Source organism: Giraffa tippelskirchi, chromosome 12, assembly GCF_054371585.1.
Source record: "Giraffa tippelskirchi isolate mGirTip1 chromosome 12, T2T-mGirTip1v1.2.pri, whole genome shotgun sequence".
Lineage (NCBI taxonomy): Eukaryota > Metazoa > Chordata > Mammalia > Artiodactyla > Giraffidae > Giraffa > Giraffa tippelskirchi.
Window position 1 is genome coordinate 18,507,034 of NC_137286.1, and position 20,307 is coordinate 18,527,340.

Sequence of the window (20,307 nt, forward strand, 5' to 3'; positions counted from 1 at the left end):
CCTCTCTTTCCCTCACAAACCTACACTCAATTGATTAGAAAATTCCCTTGGATCCACCTTCAAAATACACCCAGAATCTTATACATTCTTACCAATGTCAAAGAAACCATCATGACCTCAGCCTCCTCATCCATCCCAGCCTCCACCGATCTGTACGCTTCTACACTTGCCCCCCTTCCACCAACCTTAACACAGCATCCAGAAGGATGTGCTCAAATTTGTCACATTAGGTTCCTCCTCTGTACCAAACTCCACAATAGGGAACAACTGCAAACAGAATTATTGAAACATCCCTTTCAGTGACTTCTGATCATATCTAGTATTACCCCAGCCTTGTTCCAGACACAATGGCCTTCATCTAGTCCCTAGGAAACACCAGTATGGTATCCACATAATTAGTGTCTTGATTCTAGCAGGTTTCTCAAACTGAAGCACAATTTTCCCCAGATATCTATGTGATGAATTCCCTCACATCCTTCAGCTCTTTGCTCAAAGCTCAGCTCAGACGGTTCTTCATTTCTTGTGCCCCCACTCCCTGCTGCCTTCTAGCCCCTACACTCTGTTCCCTCACTCTGCTGTAATGTTTGCTTTTTGTTTCCAAAAACTTACTTTATTTCTGTCTTCCCTTCTGGACCATAAGCTCCACAAAAGCAGAAGTCTTTCTTAGTTTGTTCACTGATATACCACAAGCCTCTAAAACAGGAATTATATTTGAGGAATGTAATATGAAGGAATCCTCTGTAAACTTATCAGCTCTAGGTTAATAAGGCTTGATAATATGGCTATTTGTGCAAGAGTCCCTACTTAGGCAATAATTCATAATTCTCCCTTCTCTGCCCAGCAATTGAATGGCCTATAATATGGGCTCCATCCATTCACAGAAAATACACACAATAAATGATTAGAGGCCTCCTTTTCAAAAAGAGCCTAATAATCACTGTTGTATGAAACTCCAAATTATATTAATTGAATAAAACAAAATATATAAAATGAAACATACTATATTATATACTTCATTCTTTAGAGAGATTTTTACCCATGAGTTTTCTCTTACTAGGGAGTTGCTAGTAGTTTGATGAGATGAAGAATCAGTGCCTTTTCCCAGTTTGAAGCGGATCTAATGAGATTTATAATATGAATCCATAAGACTGTGTACTTTTGAGGTATTTATACAAACCCTTTCTCAAATAATATTGCTGTTATTACTAGTATACCCTGTCCCGCTGCTGGGTTTTTTTTTTTTCTATTTTTTTCTCTCATCCTGATTTTGTTCTTCTGTATTCTACCCTTGCAATGAAACCCTCTTTTCTACACCTATTGTTTCTCTTTCTATTCTTAAACTCTTCTTCTCCTTATGTCCCTGACACAAGCTATAGTGTGTGGTCTTCTCAGGGTTTACCTATCTACAGTTCTAAGATTAAACAGTCTCTTGAAGGCATACTTACTTCCCTTTGGATAAAGTCTTTGGGTTCAATAAAAAAAAAAAGCTGCTTTACAGAAACTCAAATCTTCTACATAGGCTTTAAAGCATCACCAGCAAAATATTTGTAACATCTCATTGTCTATAATCTTTCAGGCATCCTACATAGATAATACATATCTTTAAAAAAATGTACATTTAGAGCATTTCCTTTTATCAGTTTTCTATTATACCAATTAAACTTTGCATTGCGACTGTATTCTTTGCCCTCCTTTTATTCCCTTTAATAACCCAAGAGTTCATAAAACCCCAGTGGTCTTTTAAAGCAGAATATTTGCATAAACATTCCTTGCAGAGAGTTGAATTCATTGGGAAATTCTTTCTCTTTGACTGGCCTTTATAGTTGTGGATATATACATATGTATGTGTACACAATATATAGGAACATACTTTATTAATATTTACTTCTATCTGTTATGCTGCCAAGTGATCTGATACAAAATTTTGTTTAGACTACTCTGTCTCCTCTAGATCATATGAAATTATTCACCATCTATGAGGTTTACTGGAAACAATGACAGCAATTCCAACTTCCTTCCCCTTAATCAAGAGATTGACTACTCTTATATTAAATGATACAGATTACAAAATAATGGTGGCTTGCCTATTAGATTGTCAAGCTGTTTGAAGTCTAGCTGATGCTTCCCTCTTCCTATTATTTCTTCATAGCCATCCACAGCTAGGTTCATCCCACCTCTGGGATGATGCCAATATTAAAAAAAAAAAAAAGTAAACAAACCTGTATTATGAAAAGACACCTGCTCAATAGTTCTTGTGCCATCTGACTTTATAAGCAATGATCAAAGTATTATCCAAACATCTCAGTGAATAATATTTCCTTCTATGTCTTCTCATTTTGTCAAGACAATTTCCCAGTACTTCTTTACCATGAGAACTTGGTTGTTTATTTGATCACAAGTCCAATAAAAACTGTAACAGAAAACACCTTACTAGGCAATTGAAATGATAGAGACTACCTGTGTATATTTATATGTCTAAGTTTTTGTCTGTGCATAAATTCATAAATATCACTACATATTCTCTCACAGTTAAGACAACTAGTAATTGTAATGCCAGCCCCCTGGTGGCTCAGCCAGTAAAGAATGTTTGCAATGCAGGAGACTCAAGTTCAATCCCTGGGTCAGAAAGATCCCCTAGAGAAGGGAATGGCAACCCACTCCATTATTCTTGCTTGGAGAATCCCACAGACAGAGGAGCCTGATGGGTTACAGTCCATGGGGTAGCAAAGAGTCAGACATGACTGAGCGACTAACATTTCACACTTTCACTTGACAACTATTGTAAGATGCACCAGTATTTTACATCCTCTAAGAGAAAAAAATGCTGTTGGTTATAACTGTCACATGTCACTGATTGTGAGACACAAGCTCCTTTCAGAAATGTTAAAATAAAAAAATTTTAAAAAGCTAATCTTACATTGGGTGATTCAAAGGAAAGAATGTTACTCCTTTTTCTTATGAATAGAAGATACATATATAAGTAATATACAGCAAATATGATTCACTTGAATGAGCTCAGATGTAATTGGATATTATTATAGATCAGATATTTGAAATTTCCCGAATAAATACCAACTTTAAGTTCAGCAGAATCTTACGGCACAATATTGTTCATTCAAAAGCATATCCTAAGTTGGCCATTTCATCTCAATTTGCTCACAATTTTCCATTTTCACACTGAAAGTCCTGCACCCCAGATGTATTAGCCTGCTAGAACTGTCATAACAAAATATCACAGACCATGAACCTCAACTGACAGAAATAGTTTTTTTCACAGTTCTGGAGGATGGAAAGTCCAAGGTCAAAGTTTCGGCAGGGTTCAGTGTCTGATGGTAGCTCTCTTTTCTGGCTGTAGATGGCCCCCTTCTCACGGCAATGTCACATGACCCTTGCTATGGGTGACACCAGATAGATCTCTCTTCTCACAAGGTTATGGCCTTAGCTTTATGACCTTGAGTGTGTATATGCTAAGTCTCTTCAGTCGTATCCAACACTTTAGCAGCCAGGCTCTTCTGTCCATGGGATTCTCCAGACAAATATACTGGAGTGGGTTGCCATGGCCTCCTCCAAGGGATCTTCCAAACCCAGGGATTGAACCTGCGTCTCTCTCCTATACTGGCTGTGAGGGGGCTTCCCTAGTGGCTCATACAGTAAAGAATCTGCCTGAAATGTGGGAGACCTGGGTTTGAACCCCAGGTTGGGAAGATCCCCTGGAGAAGGGAATGGCTACCTACTCTAGTATTCTTGCCTGGAGAAGTCCAGGTACAGAGAGGAACCTGGTGGGCTACAGTCCATGGAGTTGCAAAGAATCAGGTCACAAAAAACTGAGTGACTAATTCTTTCACTTTTCTTTACCACTAGCGCCACTTGGGGGGCCCTTTATGACCTCGCGAGCATGCTGCCACTGTCACTTGTGCTAAAGTTGCTTCATTCGCGTCTGACTCTGCCAGATTCCTCTGTCCACTGGAGTGGGTTGCCATGCCTTCTTCCAACCTTAATTTCTTCCTAAAAGCCTTGTCTCCAAAAACACTCACTTTGAGGTTTAGGGCTGAAACATATAACATTTTGAGGGGACAAAATTCACTCCATTGCACCAGGAAACCCCTCAGTCCTGGGCAAACTGGGATGGCTGATCACTAAGTTGTACTTTCTTACATGAAAGACTAAAAAGAAAATCCATTTGGTTGTAACTCTTGCGTAAACTCATTTAAAAATTAATATAATCTTAACCAGAGATAAAATAGTTCTCTACAACTTACATTTTTCTTTGATGAATTAACACATACATTATTTAAATACACAAACAATATGTCATGTGTAGGATGAAGATATAGGACATCAGATTTCATAATCACTGAGCACAGGGTAGATCACTGAGCCAAGATACTAGGTAAATCACTCTTTCTCTCTTCAACACGCTCCTTGCAAAACCTTAAAAAAAAATGTACATTTTATAAGCTCCATTGCCAGCGGGGTTCCAATTTAAGTTTCTCTCATAGTAGAGAGACTTTGTACAAATTCTGCAAGACACTGGAGAATAAGATGTCACCATTGCCTTAGAAACTTATAGCCAAAAATGTCCACTGTCCTGCTGGAAAGAACCATTTATTGCTGGCAGCCGAAATTGTCAGTAGTTTCCTGGGATTCCTGCTTTCTCATTTCCTGCACCTCATCAGCAGCTTCTCTGACCTACATTCCTATAAGCTATTGATTATTTCTATTAAATAGAAAGAAGGTTCATTGAAATCTACAGCATTTTCTTCTGTACTAAAGGAATTATAATGAATAAAATTATGTAGAGTGCTTTCTAGAAATAATACTGAAATAATTTTGTTATTTGATTTCTCTTTTCCTCATAAAAATTATAGAAAAAATCTAGTGCTATCTGCATTCAATACAATATAATCACTTTTTAAACACAAGATTTTATTTTCCAGAAAGGAAAATAAAACTAATTAAAAAACTTGGCAAAAATCACACACACACACACACACAAATATGTTTTTCCATTTACTACACCCCATCATCTTTTGCCCTAAGAAATGAGATCTTCATCTAAATATCTTATAAAATGAAACACAAGCTTAGAAAATGGCAAGGGACCGTGTTGCTTAAACTACTTACTTGTATATGATATCCATTTAAATCTGTTTCAAACCCCATTTGAAACAATCGAGGCAAAAGATCACAGTCCACTGTAGTGGGTAGGATATCTTCAACAGTATCTTTTTATGTCTGTTTATATCTAAGAAATGATATCTTAGTTTCTAAACTATAACAATTTCAAAGTTTTTCTAGTATAACCTCAATTTCCCATGTGCCCATTTCCCAAAGAAGAACTTCCTGCCCCCCAAACAAAGTCTTTTGGCCACACAAGACAGCATTTGGAGATCTTAGTTTCCAAACTAAGGATCAAACCTATGCTCCCTGCAGTGAAGGCACAGATTCTTAACCACTAGAAAACCAGGGATGTACTGAAGAAGAATAGAAGAGTCTTTTAAATAAAAACATTAATCAAGACAAACTACTTGCAGGGGAAGTTCTTTTCTAGATTTTGTCTTGTCAGTATCAAGTCAGCATAGCAGGAGCACTATTTAGTACTGAATTATTTTATTTACTTATCATTAGTCACTTTGGCATTATTTGGCATGTTTGCATACTAGCATGCTTAATTTAATCCAAATAACTTCCAAGATTTCATAGCTCATAATCTTATCGAACGACTCTTTTCTCTGGGTTATCAATATAGATTATGCCATTAGCTTTGTAATACAAATATATATCTCAATGTATTTGTGATATTTTCAAATGTTACACAAAAGCTAAGATTAATATTCAAGATATTATTATGATTTACTACTACACACATATCTTTCTAGTCCTCCATAAATTGGTGTTTGTTTTGAAAATTCAAGTCAAAAAATTACAATTGGAAAAGGTAATTATGCTTTTGAAAAGGAACCAAAGAGAAAGTAGGCAGTTTTATCCTATATCACTGGATATTTTAGAAAGAATTTCATAGATTTTTTTGTGTGCACAATTAAAGTTTATTTTTATATTGTTGACTCTCAGTTACTGTCACTTAAATATGGGACTCAAAGATAAATAGGAGTCAATAATTTTTATTCTCTAAATGTCATTCATGATCTATTCTGTAATTTAATGTGACATTTTAATGCATCACCTTCTTAACCTCATTTGTATGGAGTAATATAATCAGATGACTTGAAGTAGCCAAAATTTTAATTTGAATATCTCCAAAGTCAGCTATTTCAAGCTTTTAAGGCAAGACTTAATTTAGATTATACTTGTATAAAATCACATGTTCCCAGATATGGCACCCCATCCAAACTTTGATGGATATGGCATATAGTTAGGATAGATGGCATCACAGGATATGGCATAGAGGTTAGGTAAACAGGGAAACTGTCTTCTCCATTTATATAGATTATACATGTCATAGAATTATAAATATATATTCTCTTGCTTAAATGTACAGAACTGGATTGGTATATGAATTAGATTGTAAATACAGGAAAATACAAATTTGTTTCATATGATTCCTTATTTAAATTTAGTTTGTGCTTTACATAACTCTCTGAGAAATAGAGGAATGTCTTTCTTTAAAAGACAGGATACCAGCTGACTGCAATGAAACACAAAAACTCTGCAAAAAATTTAAGGAATTTTGACAAAAACTCATTCATAGGCCCTGATTAGAAGGTTACACATGCATCTTGCCTAGAAACCAAAGCTAATTAATTGAAATAGCCTATTTTCCCACTTTTTTTTTTTAATTGCGGCAAGGACGTGACAGGAAGGAAAAAAAGCTTCCCACGTATAGGGAAGAAAAATGTTAAATCTCTCACTGTTTTCACACAATTTTTCATTCTTTAAAAGATATCACCCAGTGGGGGGGGGGGGAGAGATATCACTGGGAGAAAATCACTTACTCTAGTTAAAATGTTAGACAAGCCAACATCACTAGACCATTACTAGATGCAAGCAAAGCTTTTACAATGTTAACTAACAGGAATTGCTAGCATGTATTGAATATTTGCTGAAAAGTCAATCTTATTAAAGCATTTGCATGTATCATCTCTTTTTACTGTCTCAGAAATCTTGCCAGTGAAGTGCTATTATAACTTCCATCTTGCAGATAAAATAATAGAAAGATTATTAGAGAAAGAAAGCCAAATGCTACTCATACTATGTTCAACTTCAGAAGCTGAGCTCTAAAGCTCTGAAATAAGCAACATCTTAAGAGTTTATTCATTATGGCAGTGATATAACTTCCTTAAATCATTGTGCTCTTCCTTATCCTTGAGAAGGAGAAGTCGAGTATTATCAAGGAAAGTGATATCTTTGATGAGCTTTAAGATCCTGGCAAGCGTGTAACCAGGGAATGATTTTAAAAGCTTACCTGCTTTGTGAAGAGGGGGATTTACAAATTCTAGATCTTCTGTTTGACCAAGACATGTGTTCTCAGTCACTTATGTCTGAATGTTTGCAACCCTATGGACTGTAGCCCACCAGGCTTCTCTGTCCATGGGATTCTCCAGGCAAAAGTACTGGAGTGGGTTGCCATATCCTCCTCCATGGGATCTTCCTGGCCAGGGATCAAACTTGCATCTCCTGCATTGCAGGGAGATTCTTGACCACGAAGCCACCAGGGGAGCCCTTGGCCAAGACAAGCTTGACTCAATGCCCCTAATAGGTAAGCCACTAAAGAATCCGCCGGCCAAGGCAGGAGATGCAAGTGACACAGGAGACATGGGTTGGATCTGCTGGGGAGGAAAATTCCCTGGAGGAGCCTATGGCAACCCACTCCAGTGGGGAATCCCATGGACAGAGGAGCCTGGCATGCTACAGTCCAAAGGGGTTTCAAAGAGTCAGACTTGATTGAGCAAACACACACACACAAATATCAGACAAGTTTCTTCCTGACTATTGGCCCCTTGATGTCCCTTTTATACTGCATTTCCCTTAGAAATGATGAAGAAAGTGAAAGAGTAGAGTGAAAAAGTTGGCTTAAAGCTCAACGTTCAGAAAACTAAGATCATGGCATCCGGTCCCATCACTTCATGGGAAATAGATGGGGAAACAGTGGAAACAGTGTCAGACTTTATTGTTTTGGGCTCCAAGATCACTGCTGTTGGTGATTGCAGCCATGAAATTAAAAGACGCTTACTCCTTGGAAGGAAGGTTATGGCCAACCTAGATAGCATATTTAAAAGCAGAGACATTACTTTGCCAACAAAAGCCCGTCTAGTCAAGGCTATGGTTTCTCCAGTGGTCATGTATGGATGTGAGAGTTGGACGGTGAAGAAAGCTGAGCGCCGCAGAATTGATGCTTTTGAACTGTGGTGTTGGAGAAGACTCTTGAGAGTCCCTTGGACTGCAAGGAGATCCAATCAATCCATCCTAAAGGAGATCAATCCTGGGTGTTCATTGGAAGGACTGATGTTGAGGCTGAAACTCCAATACTTTGGCCACCTCATGCAAAGAGTTGACTCATTGGAAAAGACCCTAATGCTGGGTAGGATTGGGGGCAAGAGGAGAAGGGATCGACAGAGGATGAGATGGTTTGATGGCATCACTGACTCGATGGACATGGGTTTGGGTAGACTCCGGGAGTTGGTGATGGACAGAGAGGCCTAGTGTACTGCAATTCATGGGGTCTCAAAGAGTTGGACATGACTGAGTGACTGAACTGAACTTCCCTTAGAAAACTTGCAATTATAAATTCTTTTTTTCTGACCCTTTCTTATGTAAATCTTCTACAACCCAAGAATGTCTTTCTTAAGGACCTCAAAATCATTCTTTGAAATGCAATCATTAAGAAAAGCAGGGACCCAATCTCCTAGTCTCTGTGGAAGGGTAGTTGTGTAACTCCGATGAGGACAATTAGCAAAAACAGACAGCCTGTCACAGGGATCACCTCCCAGCTAATATCCTCCAGCACTTTTCCATTAGCTTACACCAGGGTTTCAAAAATTCTCCCACCTTTTGTTCTAGCAGAGGTGAGTTCAATTTCTTTCTCCTATTTCAATAGTCTCAAATAAATCTTTCTGTGATGTTTTTAGTATGTCCAATGCACTTTTTTTTCCTATAGATGCTTTACACACCAAGGACCAGGTCCTGAAGGCTGTAACTAAACAGTGTAGAGAATCTGGACCAGACTGGTGAGATGAGAATCAAACTCCATGTTAAGAATTTTGGTTTTCATTCTAAGAGCATTCACTAAAGGTCTTTAAGGTTTGAGTGCAGAGAGAAGGGGGAAAGAAGTTGACTGTAACATAATATAACTTTCATGTTTAAAAAAACCAAAAACCGCAGTGTAAAGAGAAGGAGCACAGAATGGTTTAAGTGTATTCGTAGGCTGACAGATTAATCAGATGAGAGAAGATAGTAGATCCAGGTAAGAAAGAATTGTAAATATTTAGTATATATTTAAGAGGTAACTCTCAGGTGTGGATGGTGGGCTTGAAAAAGGGATGAGTGTAAATCGTTGTGAAATATAGTCTATATATCCGGAAAAAGTTTATTTAATATTCCCCATCTTTATACGTTTTATATAAATGTGGATGATTGATGTGTTAGTCAATATTCTCAAAACATTTTATACATATATGTAAAGGAAAATTAACTTCTAGAAAAGGTAGTCAGATAGCTACAATTTAACCAACTTCATGTCAAAATTTGAATTTTCTAATTTCGTAAAGGTACAGATAGAATGTAATCAAATAGAATTAAGATTCTAATTAATCCCATGAACAATTTTTTAAAGTTCCCACAATGAGTCTGAAAGCTGCTTTTAGGATCCCTAACTAAGAAAGCCTTACAAAATATGACTCTTTCCCACAGTTATGCATATTGATTTCTTTAATATTCAGAAGCATGGGTTACTATGAATAATAAAGTGAGATGGATTATGAGAGTATTTATTGTTTGATGAATGGAGTGGGTGATCATCTGAATCAGAGGAAAAACACTAAGAACAAAGCATATCAATGCACATAATTATTCATACCATAAAAGAATAAAAATGTGAATGTGATTAATATACTTGAAATTCGAAGGCTGTGACTTCTCTATGCTTTCTTTCTTTCACTGAATTTTGACATTAATAACCTTTCATGAACTCAAAAAAAAGAATCTAAAATAAAAAATATAATTGTGAAAAACTGAGAAAGCCCATTACCATTTCCAATAGAAGAAAACTGAATACCCTTCAAAAATCATTTACTGATCCTTTTGATTTGAAATAACATGATCATTGTTCTGCAAATGACCCATGCATACAAATCAATAGAGAGGCCTATCCTTTCCAGAGTTCTGTGAGGAAACTGTATTTATAGTTGTACATAAGACAGCACATTTTAAAAATGAATAAAGTCAGAATTTAAAACATTATATAACACAGTTTCAATTATGCCCAACCCCAGTTTTTAACTCTCTGAACAGCAGATTTCATCTTGTGAAAATCTTTCCAGATGTTTCACATATAAATTTAGTTTCAGTTATTCTAAAAGAGCATCCCTAACTCATAATCCTTCCTCTTTACATACGTTATTGTGGTTTATTAAACCACCTTACTTATAGCAGGTGTGTGTGTGTGGTGTGTGTGTGTTAGTTTCTCAGTCATGTCCAATTCTTTGAGATCCTATGACTATAGCCCACCAGGCTCTTCTGTCCATGGAATTCTCCAGGCAAGACTGCTAGAGTGGGTAGTCATTCCCTTCTCCAGAGGATCTTCCCAACCCAGGGATCGAACCCCAGTCTCCCACATTGCAGGCAGATTCTTTACAGTCTGAGCCACCAGGGAAGCCCTTATTTCTATTAATTGGGTCATTAAATAGTTGATTGTCTTAGGTGTTTCTCCACTCTTCATTATTTTATCAATCCCAAACTTCTGTTGATTTTTAAAAAAATTTTATTCACCTCCCCTTGTCCTTTCTCTCCCTTAAGACAGCATATGAAATGAAATCTAGGTAAGCACCTACAACATACATCAGTCACAAGTACAAAGATTAAGACCACACTACTTCTTTCAGGGGATTCATGTTCTAGAGTTAAGCAAGAAGGGTTTGTAACCTGAGAGAATGTTATGCTGGCAGATTTGCCACTTTGTTAGGCCTATCTTTTCAAATGTTTGAGTTTCTTATACTACAAGTATATAAACATTTCCACCTGGAAGGGTTTCTAAATACAAAGAACAAAAAGGAGAGGGAGAAAGAAGATAGAATGTTTGCGTGCAGCACTTAAGAGGACATGAGATAACACAACGACACAGACAATGGTATGAGGGAAACCACATGACATAGAAAGACAAACAGAAGGTTCAGAGTTGTCCCCTAGAGCCTCTGAAAGCTCCGTGAAGGAGACTCAACAGAAAAATAAAATGGCTTTAGAGGCAGTAATTATTTCAGCAAGAAAGTTAAATGGACCATTAGAGGAAATTTTTATTAAAAGTAGCATAAGACAGGAGACTGCTAAACAGCCAAAACCCTGGTCACATCTTTTCTAATAAACTCTTTTGTCAGTATTTTAGGTAAAGAAGGAATATAAATTTAATGAAAACTACAAAGATTCCAGAAGCCTAGTAAATAAGAGATATGAACAATATGAATATTTAATTCAAAAGATTCATCAATGTTGAACCTTATCTCAACCAAATAATATAACCATTGAATTATCTTTAAGTTACTATCTTTAATTAAGCCATCATTTAAGATTGATATTTACAGGTGATTTATATCCACTGTTATCTATTGATGGCTAGAAGAAAGGTGAGTGGAGTGTCACATTGTGTAGATTTGATCTCTCTGAGGGGTGAAAATCCTCTAAGGAACTATAAGATTAATACAGTTTGGTCAAATGACTGTCTCATCTGTATATTTTTCTTAAATGTATTTATAATTCCATGATCACTGCCGTACCTTTTTCCCTGAGGATCCAACTGTATTAGAACTAATCTCTTTCATAGCCTCTAAGGAGGTAAATTAACCTAATGAAGAATTGGATATCAAAAAACCTTTTAAGCCCAATGGTATATATTCAGGTTTCCCCCTCTAAATGTTAGAGTATTTTCTTTCAAAATAATCTTCTGTTGTTGTTGTTGTTTATTTGCTAAGTTGTGTCCAGCTCTTTGTGACCCCCATGGACTGTAGCCCGCCAGGTTCCTCTGTCCATGGGATTTCCCAGGCAAGAATACTGGAGTGGATGCCATTTCCTTCTCCAGGGGATCTTCCCAACCCAGGGATCAAACCTGTGCCTCCTGCATTAGCAGGCAGGTTCTTCACTACTAAACTACCAGGGAAACCAAAATAACTAGCATACACTTAGTGTGTTCTTCATCCCAGACTCACAGAAGCGGAGAATGTGGTCTTATCGAAAGCCCCTCCCTGTGGATACGTCAAGAGTGGAATAGAAGGGTCCTACTGTGACACAGTCATTCTTTTTCACTCTTATTTTAGATATTTTTATAACTTTTACTTTTTCCTCTATCTCATCCTTTTGTAAAGAGGCATTAAAGAACTGGTATAAATACTAATTATTCAAAATATTACAAAATATACTTTGTGTAATACCCTCAAAATCTCCCGATAAAAATTGATTTAAATAAGAACCAAAATAAAAATTAAACAACTTCAACCAAGTATTTAATCATTGTGACTTTCAAACACAGAAAGTTTTAATATTTAAGAAAAATAACAACAAACTTTAAAACTATAATTTATTCAAGCTCTTAACATAAAATTCTTATTCAGCTAGAACTGTCTTGTATGATATGTTCTTTTCAGTCTATAACTGTGTAATAAGAGAAGGTGATTTGGATCCCTCGAGGCCCTTTTCATAAGTTAAAACATATTTTTGTGCATTTGGAATTTCTTTCTAGTAGGTATTCTATAACCCTAATATATGCTTCACACAGTAGCCACATCTGTTCCACCACAGGTGATACAGGCAAAGCTTCCAACAGAATTGCTCAAACATTCAATAAAGCAGTTAGGCATATGTCTTTGAGTTTCTTTGGTGTACAGTTTTGTTAGACTGCATGCTGATTATGCAACAAACAACTGCTGAAAGTGTGCAATGTGAAATATTATTGACAATATTTGAAAAGCTGAAGTTAAATTTAAAATCTGACTTGTACAGCTGCTTATGCAGTGTGCCTAAAAGAGAATAAAGTAGAAAGATTCACTCTTTTGGTGAGCTGCACGGAGGAAGAGTGGGTAATCACATAAAATTCTTATATGGTACATACATATTATTAGGTATGTCAGAACTTTTAAAATGTGGCTTCACACTCAACCAATGTTATCATTAACAGTGGGATTTGATAGCCAATGTTGGTCGATTTTTACCTGCTAAGACAAAAGCAAGATAAAGAAGCTCATCAAACCATCTGTCTCTATTCCCCAAGCTATCCTGGTAATGATTAATAGAACCTATTGTTCCCCTTATAAGACTGCAAAGCTGGGCAATAAGAGTTAGGTGAACACTGTTACCTTTTCTTAGCTGGAGTTATACTAATATATAAGTGAATGGATGAATGCCTTTGCACTGATGCCAACATCTTTTTTTTAATATCAGACACATTATTATGTCCTTACTCTGAGAAGTTTAAAATTGTCTGCATAGTAGTTTTAAAGGTAAGAGAAAATGATCTTAAGAAGTTAGATTTTTTTCATGCTTTCCTTTTCTACTTGACTCTAAAGTGTGCTGCTTTAACTTTAGAGAAAAGATGGAAATATTCTTCCATCTTGTTTTTCATCTTCTCTGTAGATACTGTGGATTGAACACACTTTGATAAAATTACAGAACTGTCCCACAGTTTCTTTCCATCTGATTTCTTGGTGCAAAAGATAGGCAAACCAAGGATTCTACTTTTTATTCATTCATAATTAAACAGCTATTTCTCCTTTAACATGTTATACTTATAAAAACTAAAATAAAACCTTAACAAAGAAACAACCAATAAATAATATGTATATTAATTAATTTAACAAAGATGTATGATGTGCCTATGTTTTGCTAGCTACTACCCTAAGAATCAAGATTGCCAGGAGAATCAAGATTGGAATCAAGATTGCCGGGAGAAATATCAATAACCTCGGATATGCAGATGACACACACCCTATAGCAGAAAGAAAAACTAAAGAGCCTCACGATGAAAGTGAAAGAAGAGAGTGAAAAAGTTGGCTTAAAACTCAACATTCAGAAAACTAAGATCATGGCATTTGGTCCCATCACTTCATGACAAATAGGTGGGGAAATAATGGAAACAGCGGCAGACTTTATGTTTTGGGGCTCCAAAATCACTGCAGATGGTGACAGCAGCCATGAAATTAAAAGACACTTGCTCCTTGGAAGAAAATTTATGACCAACCTAGACAGCATATTGAAAAGCAAAGACATTACTTTGCCAATAAAACTCCATCTAGTCAAACTTTTGTTTTTTCCAGTGGTCATGTATGGATGTGAGAGTTGGAGTATAATGAAAGCTGAGCACCAAAGAACTGATGCTTTTGAACTGTGGTGTTGGAGAAGACTCTTGAGGGTCCCTTGGACTTCAAGAAGATCCAACCAGTCCATCCTAAAAGAAATCAGTCCTGAATATTCATTGGAAGGACTGATGCTGAGGCTGAAACTCTAATACTTTGGCCATCGGATGTGAAGAGCTGACTCATTGGAAAAGACCCTGATGCTGGCAAAGATTGAGGGTGGGAGGAGAAGGGGACGACAGAGGATGAGATGGTTTGATGGCATCACCGACTCATTGGACATGAATAACTCTGGGAGTTGGTGAAGGACAGGGAAGCCTGGCGTGCTCCAGTCCGTGGGGTCGCAAAGAGTCGGACATGACTGAGCAACTGAACTGAATTGAACTGAACTCTAGAAACTGAGAACACAATAGAAAAAATTTGATCTTCCCACTCAATTTATATTTTAGTGGGAGATGATATTTATATATTATGTATAAAGAAATATATGCTAAATTTATACATTATAAATATATAAATACCATATACTGAATGTCAGTGAGTGTAATTAGGAAAAATAGAGGGGAACGGAAGGGATGTTGGGGAGTTGCAAAAAGATAATTTTATTGGAGTCAAATGCTTTTGAAAAATAATTTGAAAAAAAAGAATATTGCCTATAATTAGTCAGTTTTGCTGTGTATCTCTGTATGCACATATACGTGAATATACATATGTAAGTGTAGTTTCTCCATGCTTTGGCTTCCCTGATATCTCAGTTGGTCAAGAATCCGCCTGCAATGCAGGAGATTCCGATTCCATTCCTAGGTTGGGAGTATCCACTGGAGAAGGGATAGGCTACCCACTCCAGGATTCTTGGGCTTCCCTGGTGGCTCAGCTTTTAAAGAATCCACCTGCAATGTGGGAGACCTGGATTAGATCCCTGTGTTGGGAAGACCTGGAGAAGGGAAAGGCTACTCATTCCAATATTGTGGCCTACAGTCCATGGGGTCATAAAGAGTTGGACAAGACTGAGCAACTTTCACTTTCACTTTATTCAGTTTAAATACATCAGCAACATTGCTCTTCCAGTTCTAGGGAAAATGCTTAAAAGGCATGACTTCAGAAATAAATCAGAGTAGAGATAGGAACTATGAGATCAGAATTTGTCTTCTTCTCCTACACAATCTGGAAATTTGGGAGCCAGAGTTAGAAGAAGAAATACATAGAGGCTTTCTGGTGACTGATAAATGTAGACAGTTGACAAGTGAATTCAAAATTCTAATCTATGAAGTAGATTTTAAGCAGAAATTAAGTTCAGTATGAAAACAAGTGATCAAGTGGACTTGGTCTACAAACTAGCCCAGGGAAAACATGAAACAGGCCAGAGGTCTGATCTAAAAGAACTCTCGAATAGAAGCTTTTTTTAATGCCACACCCACTTCGAGGCTACCAAAGATAGTGCGTGTTTGGACGTCCAATATGGAGGTGCATCAGGATTTCTATGTAACAGCCAAAAGGCTTTCAAAGCAGTGCCTCCAGGTCAGCTTAGAACTGAGAAATGTGCTATAGACAGACAAGATCCTGATCCAATCTGGGCAATCACTCTTCTGTGTTTTTTTCTCATTTATGTTATGTTTTGTTAACATTGCAAAATTACGTGTGTGAAATAAATATAAAAGAAGTCAAAAGAATTTATAATCAATCAAGACAATTTTAAGACACCTGAAGTATTATATAAACAGAATTTCTATAAATATTGCTATTTTAAAACTCTTACAATGAAAAATGTGTCTCAATTGTACCTTCTATCTAGTGATAGATTATATTCTAGAATAAATTCATAGAAAAGAATCTAAAATTTTATTTCCACAATAAACTAAATTGATAGCAGCTTTATGGATATTTTTATGTTCCTTCAAAGAGTGAACAAAACGTCAGTGTTTGTAGAAACAATTAAGGCTTCAAGTTCAGAGTCTAAGATTATGTACTCAAAAATTAGGAAATATTTTTATATGAAAAAACTGGTTACAAAGAGTATGAGAGTATTTTAGTGTACACATATAACACACATTCATATGTGCAGGCACATACTACAAGGATCTAAAGTTCATGCATTAGTGGATTAACCCTTGATGAGTGTGATTATGGATATTTTAATGTGTTTTACTATTTTGTGAGGCATATTTTTCAGAAAAGAAAATAAACTATTTGAATGATAGGACAGAGGGATGTGAGGAATCCACCCAACGAAAAAGTATAAGGCATAACCTTTTCTATGCTTCTGTGACACATGCTTGTCTGTGTCTTGGTTAAATGCTCTGTATGATTCAGTGAATGCACAGTGTAGATTTTCTTTGTGTTATGACAGCACTAATATGTTGTCATTGGTCCTGTTATAAAGAATTTTCATTTATTTTCTTCACACCCACGAATTTAGATTTCTCTCACCATATATCATTAATTTCTTCTCAAATCTAACCATAATTTTCATTTTCACATCACTGTTAATCTCATAACAATATTTTTATTTTCAACCACCTGCAAAAGTCATCAAATATTTAAATATTCTAAATTGTTTAAAAAAAACAATAACCCCATAAAACCCTATTATTTAACAGTATCAGAATAACTTGACTTTCCTTCCTAATATGGTACTTCCTTTCTGAACATTTTGCAACATAATGACATAGATATATATTATTTACCTGAAAAACTGCTGATGTGAACTATCATTTTTAAATGCTGACACATTCTTCCTAAAATATAATTTGATAAGGTATTCTTAGAGCTACACTTTGAGTTATTCTCAATAGATTGTTGGGAAATTTTAATTTAAAAATCAACTTTTGCTACAATGGCATCCTCATAAACACTATGCTTCAATAACTTAGAAGTGGCAAAAACAACCCTGAAACTTGTCATAATTTTGTCTCCAAAGACCAGTGACTTTAATAATAATGAACAATGTGAATCCCTCCAATGTTCAGTAAACAGGCTTTGGAGGGAAATGTTGATTTTTCACATTAACAAAGTGAAATTCAGGGGAAAAGGGAAAAAGGTTCACACAATCTGAAATAGCTCTGAACACACATCCTCATTAGCTAACTTGAAAGGGAATCCTAAAGGGGATAAAACTTCTGTTTGTATCCAAGAGGCACAATCTATCACAATAGAGGACAAGTTTCTAAGGGTGCTTCAGAGTGAATGACAGTTTCATGTTGTTGCAGTCTTCAAAAATGAAATCATTCCAAATAATTGTTGTGTAAACATGATATATTCACTCACTGAAGATGTTTTATCACTTCTGTTTACAAAGCAGAACTGAAGCAGACAGCATGAAATTAAGGTCAGAGTTGGATCTGAAACCAGCATATGGTAATAAGTGAATAGCATATACAGTATTCTTGTTTCCACTTTTCAGGAGAGAAAATTTTACTCTCATAGGCTTTACTTTTTATTCTTGCAGAAGGTTTAAAGCTTTGATATCATATGTAAAACATAAGATGTAAATTAATTTTAGTGTAAAATTATTTCCAATGAGCCCTCTAAAGCTAGGTGAATATATAATTCATAAATTTGCAACCCCCACACCAAAAATGTGTTGCTACAGTACAATATGATTTACTCAATTAGATGGAGAAATATGATTTATATGTTGTCAATTAGGTAAGCGGTAATTTGTAGAAGTCTGTCAAAGAAGAAAAATGTTTTTACAAATCAGTTTTATTTCTATGGATCTGGTTTTAAAAATAATTGAAAACTTAACTGAAAAATATTACTCAAAACACGCAATGTCCCACAAGATTGTATCTTTGCACGTAATTATTTGACACATTTTATTACTAGCATATCATATCCCTATTTTATATGACAAAAAGGCTTTAAAACAATATTCTAAAGTAACATTTATATTAAAATGCATAGGATGGTTATTTTATTTGAAAATGTTCAGAAAACTTTTTTTCATTTTTATTATGTTGAAATATAATTGTTGAAATATATTATGTTGAAAATATAATTCTACTTACATATTCAAAAATCAAGGCTATCTAGATTCAAATAAGTATATTTTTAAGATACTAAGAAAAGACCCATTGAATAGGGTTGAAATATCCAAATATCCAAATAAGAGATTACAAGAATTATTTTGTACTAACAAAACACTTAACAATAACAAAGTCTGCCATGACAAGTTTGGAGAGACATATACAATTCAGTGAAGTGTGAAGAGAAAGGATTCAGGGAACAGACATGTTAAGCGAATAGCCCACAAGCCATGCCATTCACTGGGAATTCTGACTTTAGCTTAAGGGCAATCAGTCGTGATGGTACAGTCAGCAATGGGGACAAGATATGACAGTGCATACTGATGGAGTTTCTGTAGGAGGAGTCCATGCTTTAGCAAGATCATCTTGACAATAAATAGAAGAATAGTCCAAGAAACAAGACGGTGGGGTGAGAGGTTACAAGCTGTTAAAATTTTGTAGGCAAGAGGTGATGATTGGGATCTTAATAAAAATAAGGACAAGCTGAACAAACTGGAACAATTCAGGAAATATAAAATAGATAATCTCAACAAGGTTCAGTGATTAACTTTGTATGTCAGGGTAAGAGAGAGGCAGAAATTCAGGACCATATCCTAACTCTGGTTTGGTAAATCCACAATGTTCAAAGGGAAGCAAGGTAATAGACAAGGCTGAAGATGATTTTTTTTAAACTGTCTGATTTTTTACTTTGAAGTTACATGCCTGCAGAAAACGAAAGTAGACTTGTCCCAGGGAATAGATCATCCGCGTCTGAAGTTTGGGTCAGAAATGTCCATTTGGGAGTAAATGGTATATAAATGGTAAATAAAACTGCAAAAATGAATGGAGGAAATAAGAAACACCAACATAGATATGTGGAAAATTCTTAAAGGGATGGGAATACCAGACCACCTTATCTGTCTCCTGAGAAACCTATATGTGGTTCAAGAAGCAACAGTTAGAACCTTGAACAACTAAGTGGTTCCAAACTGGGAAAGGAGTACAACAAGGCTGTATATTGTCAGCCTATTTATTTAACTAATATGTAAAAGTGTAGTTTTGAAGGTTTTAACTTTGCCATTCCAGAAATGTTTCTTTTTCTTATGTTTACTATCATTTAGGCAAGGAGTGATTTGGTCATCCAGATATAATGCTACCCCCATCCTTAGGTCATTGCCCCCTCTGACCCACCTCATTAAAAGATATCTCTAACAACACTTTCTGCCCTAAGTGGTTCTGGTCACAGTCTTTGCTATATAGGTATAAATGTCTGTGTGACAATAAATAACTTCAATACTCAGAAACTACCTTACTTCTTTTGTAGAATACATCATGCGCAATGCTGGTCTAGATGAAGAACAAGCTGGAATCAAGACTGCCAGGAGAAATGTCAACAACCTCGGATTTGTAGATAATAACACTTTAATGACTGAATGTGAAAAGGAACTAAATAGCCTCTTGATGGGGGTGAAAGAGGAGAGTGAAAAAACTGGCTTAAAATTCAGCATTCAAAAAACTAAGACCATGGCATCCAGTCTCATCACTTTATGACAAATAGAAGGTTAAAAATTGGAAGCAGTGACAGATTTTATCAGATTTTACTTTCTTAGGCTCTGAAATCACTGCAGACAGTGACTGCAGCCAGGAAATTAAAAGGTGATTGCTCCTTGGAAGGAAAGCTATGACAAAACTAGACAGCATATTAAAAAGCAGAGACATTATGATGCTGACAAAGGTCCGAATAGTCAAAGCTTTGGTTTTTCTAGTAGTCATGTAAGGATATGAATGTTGGA